This window comes from Arvicanthis niloticus, chromosome 16 (genome assembly GCF_011762505.2).
Source record: "Arvicanthis niloticus isolate mArvNil1 chromosome 16, mArvNil1.pat.X, whole genome shotgun sequence".
NCBI classification, from domain to species: Eukaryota; Metazoa; Chordata; class Mammalia; order Rodentia; family Muridae; genus Arvicanthis; species Arvicanthis niloticus.
In genome coordinates, this window is record NC_047673.1 from 56,335,021 (window position 1) to 56,345,665 (window position 10,645).

Consider the following 10,645-nt stretch of genomic DNA (forward strand, 5'->3'; position numbering starts at 1 on the left):
GAGCGAACAGAGCTTTTTTAAAGAATTTTTCTGGCTTTCTCATTTTGATCAGAAAAGCAAGAATCACTTTTAGAAATTTTCTAACAAGATTTTTGACTTGGTCCAAAGATCCAAGAATTTTTTTTTATAGCAGTTTTTCTGACTTTGGTCAGAAAACTCATGAGCTATTCAGAGAGCTTTTAAATTTTTTACTAACATAGAGAGTTGTTGAAGGGAGTCTATTCATTCCATTTTTGTCTCCAAACAGAACCTAGGCTATAGGTTGTCCGTGCCAGGATCCCACATGAAACTACGCCATAAGCCATCTGTTCCAGCAGCAGACCCCAAAGTCTAGGAACAAGACAATAACTCACCAACCCAAGAAACAGCCCAAAGAGAGCTACATAAATGGGAGCTATCTTATCTCAGAATAGGCCATTTATGCTGGGCAGCCCATCTGGTGGTTAATCATTCATGACCCAGGGAGGCAATTCATCTGGGGCATCCCTTCACCCACCAATGAGGTTTTAGATTACCTAACCCTAACATAGTAGCCAATCAAAATTGTTCTAATGTCAATGCTTTGGCCCCTACCAATCACATTAGAGATTACCTAATCCTTCTAGAGAGTTCCTCTCAGTTTCCTATAAGAAGGCCTGCATACCTTTGTCTGGGATCATCACCATTTTGATGCAGTGGTAACCCCAGCATGCTGGTTGTTTTGGCAGATTAAACGCTCTTTTTATTTGAGTCTGGGGTCTTCTTTCAGCAATTCCTGAACCCTAACATTATCTCAAGTAGAAAGCTGGCTGTCTCAAGGAGAGAGTTTTTAGAATAGCAAGAAAAAGCTGTCTAGAGCAGAAGAGGAGAGAAAGAGAGAGAGAGAGAGAGAGAGAGAGAGAGAGAGAGAGAGAGAGAGACAGAGAGAGAGAAGAAAAAGTGCCAGCTTGGACCCACAATTTGACTTCGAGTCATTCATTTCACAGCTCTCAAACACCCCTTCCTCAGAACCCCTCTCCAAGTCCAGGCTGGTCCTCGGCACACACACTATCTCTTGAGCTTTTTATCTTAGCCATTCTGTAAGATGGAATCTCAGGGTTGCTTTGATTTGCATTTTATGATGACTAACGACTTTAAGCATATCTTTAAGGGCTTCTTGGGCATTTGAGATTTATTCCCCTGCTGGGAATTCTCTGTTTAAATCTACAGACCCCATTTTTTTTTTCATCAAGGTATTTCAGTTGCTGATGTCTAACTTTTTGAGTTCTTTATATATTTTGGATATTATCCCTCTGTCAGAGGTAGGGATGATCAAGCTCCTTTTCCAATTCGTAGGCTGTCATTTTGTCTTATTGACAGTGTCTTTTGCCTTACAGAAGATTTTCAGTTTTATGAGGTCCCATTTATCAGTTGGTGAACTTAGAGTTGAGCCATTAGTGTTCCCTTATGGAAGTATTCTCCTCTACCAAATAGTCCTGTACCTACTGCCACTTTCTGTTCTATTAGACCTGCTGTATTGGGTTTTACACTGGGAATTTTGATCCACTAGGACTTGACTTTTGTGCAGTGCAATAGACATGGACCTATTTGCATTCTTCTACATGCAGACATCCAGTTAAACCAGCACCATTTGTTGAAGATGCTTTCTAATTTCTACTGTATGGTTTTGCCTTTTTTTTTTTTTTTTTTTTTTTTTTTTTTTTTGTCAAAAAATCAAGTGTCCATAGGTGTGTGGGTTTATTTCAGGGTCTTACATTCCATTCCATTGATCAATTTGTCTGTTTCTATACCAATACCACACAGTTTTTATTACTATTGCTCTGTAGTACAGTGATTCCTCCAGAAATTCTGTTGTTGTTGCTCAGAATTGTTTTAGATATCCTGGGTGTTTTTTTTTTTTCCTGTATAAAGTTGAGAATTTCTCTTTCAAGGTCTGTTAAGAATTGTGTTGGAATTTTAATGGGAATTGCATTGAATCTGAAGATTGCTTTTGGTAAACTGGGCATTTTCAGTATGGTAATCCATGAGCATGGGAATTCTTTACATCTTTTGATATCTTCCTCAATTTCTTTCTTCAATGATTTGAGGTTCTTGTCATATATGTCTTTCACTTGCTTAGAGTTACACCAAGATATTTTATATGATTCACGGCTATTTTAAACATTTTTGTTTCCCTAGTCTCTTTCTCAGATGAATTATCATTTGTATAAAGTAGGGATACTGATTTATTTGAGTTAATTTTGTATCCAGCCACTGGATATCAAGGTGTCTGTCAGCTGTAGGAGCTCCCTGGTAGAATTTTTGTGGTCACTCATGTACAGTATCATATCATCCAAGAATAACACTATTTTGACTTTTTTTTTTCAATTTGTATCTTTTAGTTGTCCTATTGCTCTAGCTAGAACTTAAAGTATTATATTGAATAGATAGGGAGAAGGTGGAGAAGAGTCTTGTCTTTTCTCTGACTTTAGTGAAATTGCTGTAAGTTTCTCTCCATTTAATTTGACGTTGGTTATTGACTTGCTGTATATTGCTTTTATTATGTTTAGGTTTGTGCCTTGTATCCCTGATCTCTTCAAGGCTTTGAACAAGAAGAGATGTTTGAACAAGAAGGATTTTGTCAAAGGCTTTTACTGCATCTAATGAGATGATCATGTGGGTTTTTTTTCTCTTTTAGTTTGTTTATATGGTGGGTTATATTGTTAGATTTTCATATTTTGGACCATCACTGCATCCCTGGGATGAAGCCTAATTGATCACGGTAGATGATATTTTTGTTATATTTGTCAATTTGATTTGCAAGTAATTTATTATTTTTGGATCAATGTTCATAAGAGAAAACTGGATTGACATTCCCTTTCTTTGTTCAATCTCTGTGGTTTAGCTTTCAGGGTGACTATGGCCTCAGAATGAGTTTGGCAGTGTTCCTATTGTTTCTATTTTGTGGAACAGAGTATTGGTTTTATCTCTTTTTTTGAAGGTCTGGTAGAATTCTGTACTAAAACCATCTGGCCCTGGGCTTTTATTGCTCAGGAGATTTTTAAAGATTGCTTCTATTTTCTTAGGGATTATAGGGCTATTTAATTACTTAACCTGATCTTGACTTAACTTTGGTAAGTGGTATCTGCCTAAAAAATCATCCACTTTGTTAAGGTTTTCCAATTTAGAGGAGTTTTGAAGTAAGACCTAAAGATTCTTTGAAATTCTTCATTGTTTGTTTTTATACTTCCATTTTCTTTCTGATTTTGTTTATTTGAATACTATCTCTCTGTCTTTTAGTTAATTTGGCTAAGGGTTTTGTCTATCCTGTTGATTTGCTCAAAGAACCAGCTCTTGGTTCTTTGTATTGTTTTCTTTGTTTCAGGCCTGATTTTGACGATTTCCTGCCTTCTACTCCTCTTCAGTGTGTTTGCTTTCTTTTTTTCTTCTAGAGCTTTCAGATGTACTTTTAAATTGCTGGTATGAGGTGAACACTTTCTAATTATTTATGGGGACCACTTAGTACTATGAACTTTCCTCTTAGCACTCTTTTCATTGTGTTTTATAAAGTTGGGTATGCTGTACCTTCATTTTCATTGAATTCTAGAAAGTCTTTAACTTCCTCTGTAATTTCTTCCCTGACCCAGAGATCATGTGAGTAGAGAGTTGTTCAGTTTGCATGAGAGTGTATACTTTTTGGTGTTTCTGTTGTTGAAGTCCAGCTTTAATCTATGGTCATGTGATAAGATACGAGCCGTTATTTGAGTTTTCTTTTATCTGTTGAGGATTGTGCTATGATTCGCTATATGGTCAGTTTTGGATAAGGATTCATGAGGGGCTGAGAAGAACACATGTTATTTTGTGCTTGTGTGAAATATTCTGTAAGTGTCTGTTAAGTCCACTTGATTTATAATGTCCATTTGTTTCATTATTTTTCTGTTTAGTTTTTTTTTTCTAGATGACCTGTTGATTGGTAAGAGTTGGGTATTGAAGGCTCACACTATTAATGTGTGGGATTTCACGCACATTTTAAGCTTTAGCCATATTTCCTTTACAAACATGGGGGCCCTTGTGTTTGGGACATAGATGTTCAGAATTGAGATATCATTTTAGTAAATATTTTTTCTTTGATGAGTATGAACTATCCTTCCCTGCCTTTTTTGATTAATTTTGGTTCAAAGTCCATTTTATTAAGTAATAAAATTGCTACTCCAGCTTGCCTCTTGGATCCATTTATTTGGAATTTTTTCTAGCCCTTTACTCTGAGTTAATGTCTATCTTTATTTCTGAGATGTGTTTCTTATATGCAGCAGAATGATGGATCCTGTTTTCACATCCATTCTGTTTACCTGTGTCTTTTTATTGGGGAATTGAGGGCATTGATGTTGAGAGATATTTATGACTAGTAATTGTTAATTCCTGTTATTTTGATGGTGGTGGTGGTGGTAGTGTGTGTGTGTGTGTGTGTGTGTGTGTGTGTGTGTGTGTGTACTCAGGGGCACTTCCCTTGTTTTTGCTGGTATGAAATTACTTGTTTGCTGTGCCACCTTGGATGTAGTTATCCTCCTTGAGTTGGAGTTTTTATTTTGATATTTTCCACAGGACTGGATTTGTGGATAGATATTATCTCAATTTGGTTTTGTCTTGAAAAAACTTGTTTTCTCCATCTGTGCTGATTGAGTGCTTTTCTAGATAGAGTAGTCTAGGTTGGCATCTGTATTTTTTAGAGGTTTCAAGAGAAGGCCCAGTCCTAGGCTTTTAGAGTCTCTGTTGAGAAGTTGGGTATAATTCTGATGAGTCTACCTTTTTATATTACCTGACTGTTTTCTTTTGCCACCTTTAATATTCTATCTTTGTTCTGTAGATTTATGTGTCCTGCTTCTTATGTGTCAGCAAGATTTTCTTCTCTTGTCCACTTTAATGGGTGTTCTGTAAGGTTCTTGTATGTTTATATGCATCTCTTTCTTTAGATTGGGAAAGTTTGCTCCTGTGATATTGTTGAAAATATGTCTGGTCCTTGAAGCTACAACTCTTCTCCTTCTATTCCTATTATTCTTAGGTTAGGTCTTTTCATGTTTTACAGATTTCCTGGATGTTTTGTGTCAGAAATTGTTTAGATTTAATATTGTCTTTGAATGATGTATCAGTTTCTTCTATTGCATCTTGTATGCCTGAGATTTTCTCTTCCATCTCTTGTATTCTGTTGGTGATGGTTGTATCTGTTCCATGTCCAGAATTCCCTCCATTTGTATTTTCTTCACCTCTTCTATTACCATTTTTAGGTCTTGAAGCACATACCAATAAAAACCTTAAATTTGAAATCAAAGTAAATTTTGTATCATTTAAGAAATTATAGCTTCATCTTAATAACAGTTATACTTATTTCTACCAATAGGTTATGGCTATGCAATAAATCCTAGCTAATCCTCCCTGTTCCAACGAAAACACTAATTTTCCCAAGAGAGACAGCCCAATATTAACCACCTCAGTCCCCAAGCCCAGGGAACAGGGATGCCAACTCTTCATTAACTTCTTCAAGCTGATTATGGGCGTTGAGATATTAGAAGAAGGGCAAGGGGACGAGTAAATTGATAAGCCTCTGACACTGTGTCTTCACTGCATCCAGCTGGAATTCCAGGACATCAGAGGTTCGAGCAGGTCTGCTCAGCTTGCTTGATGAGTAGATACACCAAGGCTGTGTATTCTGCAATATACAATTCTTAAAACAAATTTTAGTATCAAGATAATTTTTTGTTTGAATTCTGGAATCCAGTCTTCTGGCCACCTGCATCTGTCATGTCCAATCCATATAATTCTGGGAGTTTCTATGAGGGTGTGCTCCAACCATCCTCCCATTCCCACCTCCCGGCTCTCAAATTCCCCAATACTAGGGAATCCAAACTTTCAGGCACCAAGGCTGGCCACTTCCACTGATGCCTAACCCCTTACCCCATCCCCCCTCCTCCAATTACTATGAGGGTGTGCTCCCACCATCCTCCCATTCCTGCCTCCCTGATCTTGAAATTCCCCAACACTAGGGAATCTAAACATTCAGGCACCAAGGCCATCCACATCCATTGATGCCTGGCAAGACCACCCTCAACTACCTGTACAGGTGGAGCCATGAATCCCTCCCTTTGTGTTCTTGGGCTGGAGATTTTAAAATGGCTACTCCAACTTGTTTCTTAGGACCATCTGCAGAAAAATTGTTTTCTAGCCTTTTATTCTAAGGTAAAGTCTGTCTTTGTCACTGAGGTAGGTTTCCTGTATGCAACAAAATGCTAGGTCCTCTTTACTTATCTAGTCCATTAGCCTATATCTTTTAATTGGAGAATTGAGTCCATTAACGTTAAGAAATATTAAGGAACAGTGATAGTTGCTTCCTGTTATTTTGGTTATTAGAGGTGGAATTATCTTTCTGTGGCTATCTTCTTTTGGATTTGTTGGAAGAGGATTACTTTCTTGCTCTTTCTAGGGTATAATTTCCTTCCTTGTATTGGAGCTTTCCCGCTATTATCCTTTGTAATGCTGGGTTTGTGGAAAGATATTATGTAAATTTGGTTTTTGTCGTGAAATATCTTGGTTTCTCCATCTATGGTAATTGAGAGTTTTGCTGGATATAGTAGCCTGGGCTGGCATTTGTGTTCATTTGTCCAGCATCTTCTAGCTTTTATAGTATCTGGTGAGAAGTCTCGTGTAATTCTGATAGGTCTGTCTTTATATGTTACTTGGCCTTTTTCCCTTACTGATTTAATAATTTTTTTGTTTTGTTTTGTGCACTTGGTGTTTTGATTATTATGTGACAGGAGATATTTTTTTCTGGTTTAGTCTATTTGGTGTTCTATAGGCTTCTTGTATGTTTATGGGCATCTCGTTCTTTAGATTAGGGAAGTTTTCTTCTATAATTTTGTTAAAGATATTTATTGGCCCTTTGAGTTGGGAATCTTCACTCTCATCTATACCTATTATCCTTAGGTTTGGTCTTCTCATTGTGTCCTGGATTTCCTGTATGTTTTATGTTAAGAACCTTTTGCATTTTGCATTTTGCATTTTGCATTTTCTTTAACAGTTGTGTCAGTATTTTCTATGGTATGGTATCTTCTGCACCTGAGATTCTCTCTTCTATCTCTTGTATTCTGTTGGTGGTGCTTGTGTCTATGACTCCTGATTTCTTTCCTAGGTTTTCTATCTTCAGTAGTCTCCCTTTGTGATTTCTTTATTGTTTCTACTTCCATTTTTATGTCCTGGATGGTTTTGTTCAATTCCTTCACCTGTTTGGTTGTGTTCTCTTGTAATTCTTTAATGCATTTTTGTGTTTCCTCTTTAAGGGCTTCTACCTGTTTACTTGTGTTCTTCTCAAATTCTTTGAGAGTGTTATTTATGTCCTTCTTAAATTCCTCTATCATCATCATTAGAAGTGATTTTAAATCTGAATCTTGCTTTCCTAGTGATATGGGGAATTCAGGACTTTCTTGTGTGGGTGAACTAGGTTCTAATGATGCCAAGTACCCTGGGTTGCTGATGCTTATGTTCTTGTGCTTGCCTTTTGCCATCTGTATCTTTTTAGTGCTACCTGCCCTGTCTCTGACTAGAGCCTGTCTTTCCTATTATTTTGGTTGTATCAGAACTGTGTGGGGTGGGTGTTACTACTGGGATTAGAGCTGGGTCCCAAGATCTGCTCAATGCTCAGGCGCAGACAGGAAGGAATCAGTGCTCCAGGCCAGGAGTGACTTCCTGGGTCCTAGTGAATCCCAGTTACTCCCTGTTTAGGGCCAGTGTTTCTTCTTACCTGAGATACTGCCCCAGTTAGAGCTCCTGGAAGGCCTACTTCATCTGGGTTCTGTGAGATTGGGGGCAGAGTTGCTTCTCAGAATCTGCTCAATATTTGGGCCCAGACCCTTGAACAGTTTTATTTAGTTCCTTTACCTGTTTAATTGCATTTCTTGTATTTCTTTAAGAAATTTATGCATGGATGCTTGGATGGAACTAGAAGGACCTTTAGTTGAGGAAAGGCTTCTATGAGATCCAGCTGTAAGATAGTCTCTCAATTACTGATCAGTGTGAGAGAGCCCAGCCCACTGTGGGTGGTGCCATCCCTGTACTGGTGGTCCTGGGTTCTTTAAGAAAACAAGCTGAGTAGAAAGAGTGGACATTCTTTTTTAGAGGACTTTAGATTTTAGGGAGAATTAAGCTTTAAATGTTAGTAGACATATATACACCCATTTTCCCCATTTAGTATAAGGTTGGCTGTCAGTGTATTATATAATCATATATAGCCTTTATTATGTTAAGGTATGTTCCTTCTAGCCTTAGTTTATTCAGGCTTTTTGTTTGTTCTGTTTTGTTTCTCTGTGTAGTTCTGGCTGTCCTGAAACTTACTTTGTAGAGCATAAATCAGGTTAGCTTTGAACTCAGAGATCCACCTGCTTTTGTCTCCTAAGGGCTTTGATTAAAAGTATGCGCCACTACTGCCTAAGCCTAAATATGCTATTTAGGGTATTTTATCATGAAAGAATGTTGAACTTTGTTAAAGGCCTTTTCTTTAATGACTGAAATTCTCATGGGATTTCTGTCCTTGAGTTTATTTATATGCTATATGACACACTTATCAATGGTGGACCAATCTAGCATCCCTAGAAGAAAACTAGTTTGTTCATGGTATATGATCTTAATCAGTCTGGGGCTTGATGTTTTAGCCAGAATGGTAAGCAAGAGGAAGAAATAAATCAAAGAAGCCATTGCTTTTGTTTGCAGATGACATTATTCTATACCTACAAGACACCAAAGACTCCATCAGAAAACTCTTAGACCTGATAAATACTTTCAGGGAAGTAGCATAATATAAAATTGACATATGGAAATCAGTAGCACTTAGTAGTTTTCTTATATCCCAGTAGTAAGCTTGCCAGACAAAGGGTCAAAAGAAAGAAAGGGCGGTAGATTTGGGGGGACCACAGGATGACAAACCAACCCACTTTAAGCATAAACTAACTAAAGAGGTAACAGACTCCTACAGTGAAAACATAAGATACTGAAGAAAAAAACTGAAGAAGGGATAGAGAGACCTTCTATACTCACGGATAGGCAGAATTAATTTTATAAAATTATTACCAAAAATGATCACATTTGGTGCAAACCCCATCAGAATCCCAGTGATATTCTTCACAGGAATAGAGAACAATTCTAAAATCATATGGAAGCACCAAAAATTCCTAAAAAAAATTAAAGTTAATCCTTAGTAGAAAGAGAAGTGCCAGAGATATACCAATACCTAATCTCAAACTACATCACAGAGACACAGGACAGGACAGCACAGCACTGGGACAAAAGCTTAACGTGTAGACCAGTGGGAGAGAAAGGAGAATTCAGAAACAAACCCGCATAGCCACAGCCATAGAAATTTTCACAAGGGAAAAAAAAAAAAAAAAAACAACCTCTTGGGGAGAAGGTGACTGCTTTAACAAATGGCGTTGGGAAAACTGGATTTCCTCATGTCTACAAATGAACTAGATGTATATTGCACACTCGTACACACATTGGTGTGCTATCAGAGACCTTAATGTGACACAGAACTTGGAAGCTGCTAGAGGAAGCGTAGGTAAGACTGGAGATGGACTTTCAGGAAAGACTGGTAAGGACTTTCAGGAAAGGATTCCAAAGACAGGAGATAACTGCAAGACCTGACAAATAAGATTGCAAGAAACTACAGAACTCTGCAAGGAGAAGGAAATAACCACTACAATGAAGAGCTGCTTTACATAGTGGGGAAAATATTTGCCAATTACACTTCAGTGAATTGATACGTCAAATATATAAAGAACTTCAAGAATCAAGTACCAAGGACTCATGAGATGTCCCAGCAGGTAAAGGCACTTGTCCCAGAAGTTTATTGAGTTTGATCATTAGAACCTACATAAAGGTGAAAGGAGAGAACCAGTACACACACACACACACACACACACACACACACACATGCACACTCACAACTAAAAACTAAATCATCCAATCAGCAAATTGAAATACTGAATTTTATAAACACTTCTTAAGTAAAATACAAATAGCCAGAAAATATTTAAAATATTCAATATTCTTAGTCATTACAGCAGTGCTTCTCAACCTTCCTAATGCTGTGACTCCTCAAAATAGTTCTTCATGTTGTGGTGACCCCCAACCATAAAATTATTTTTGTTGTTATTTCATAACTGTAATTTTGCTACTGTTACGAATCATAACACAAATATCTGATATCCAGGATATCTGATATGCAACCCCTGTGAAAGGGTTGTTTTACTCCCCTAAAGGGGTTATAACCCAGAGATTGAGAACCACTGCATTAGAACATTGTAAATTAAAACTGTTTAAAGAACTAACCTGGCCCCATAGAGGCTAACAGAGACTGAACCACCACCAAGGGAGCTGGCATGGTTCTCTGCACCTATATAGCAGTTGTAAAGACTGGTCTTCATGTCAGACTCCTAACAGAGGGAGCAGGGGCTGTCTCTGACTCTGTTGCCTGTCTTTGGAACCCTTTCCTTTATCCCCTAACTGGGTTGCCTCTTTTAGTCTCAATAGAAGATGCACAGTAGTCTTACTGCAACTTGATACCTATGGGTGGTCTCTTTTTTTTCTGAAGAGAAATGGAGGAGGAGTAGATGTGGGGGGGATCTGGGTGGAGAGGAGAATGGGG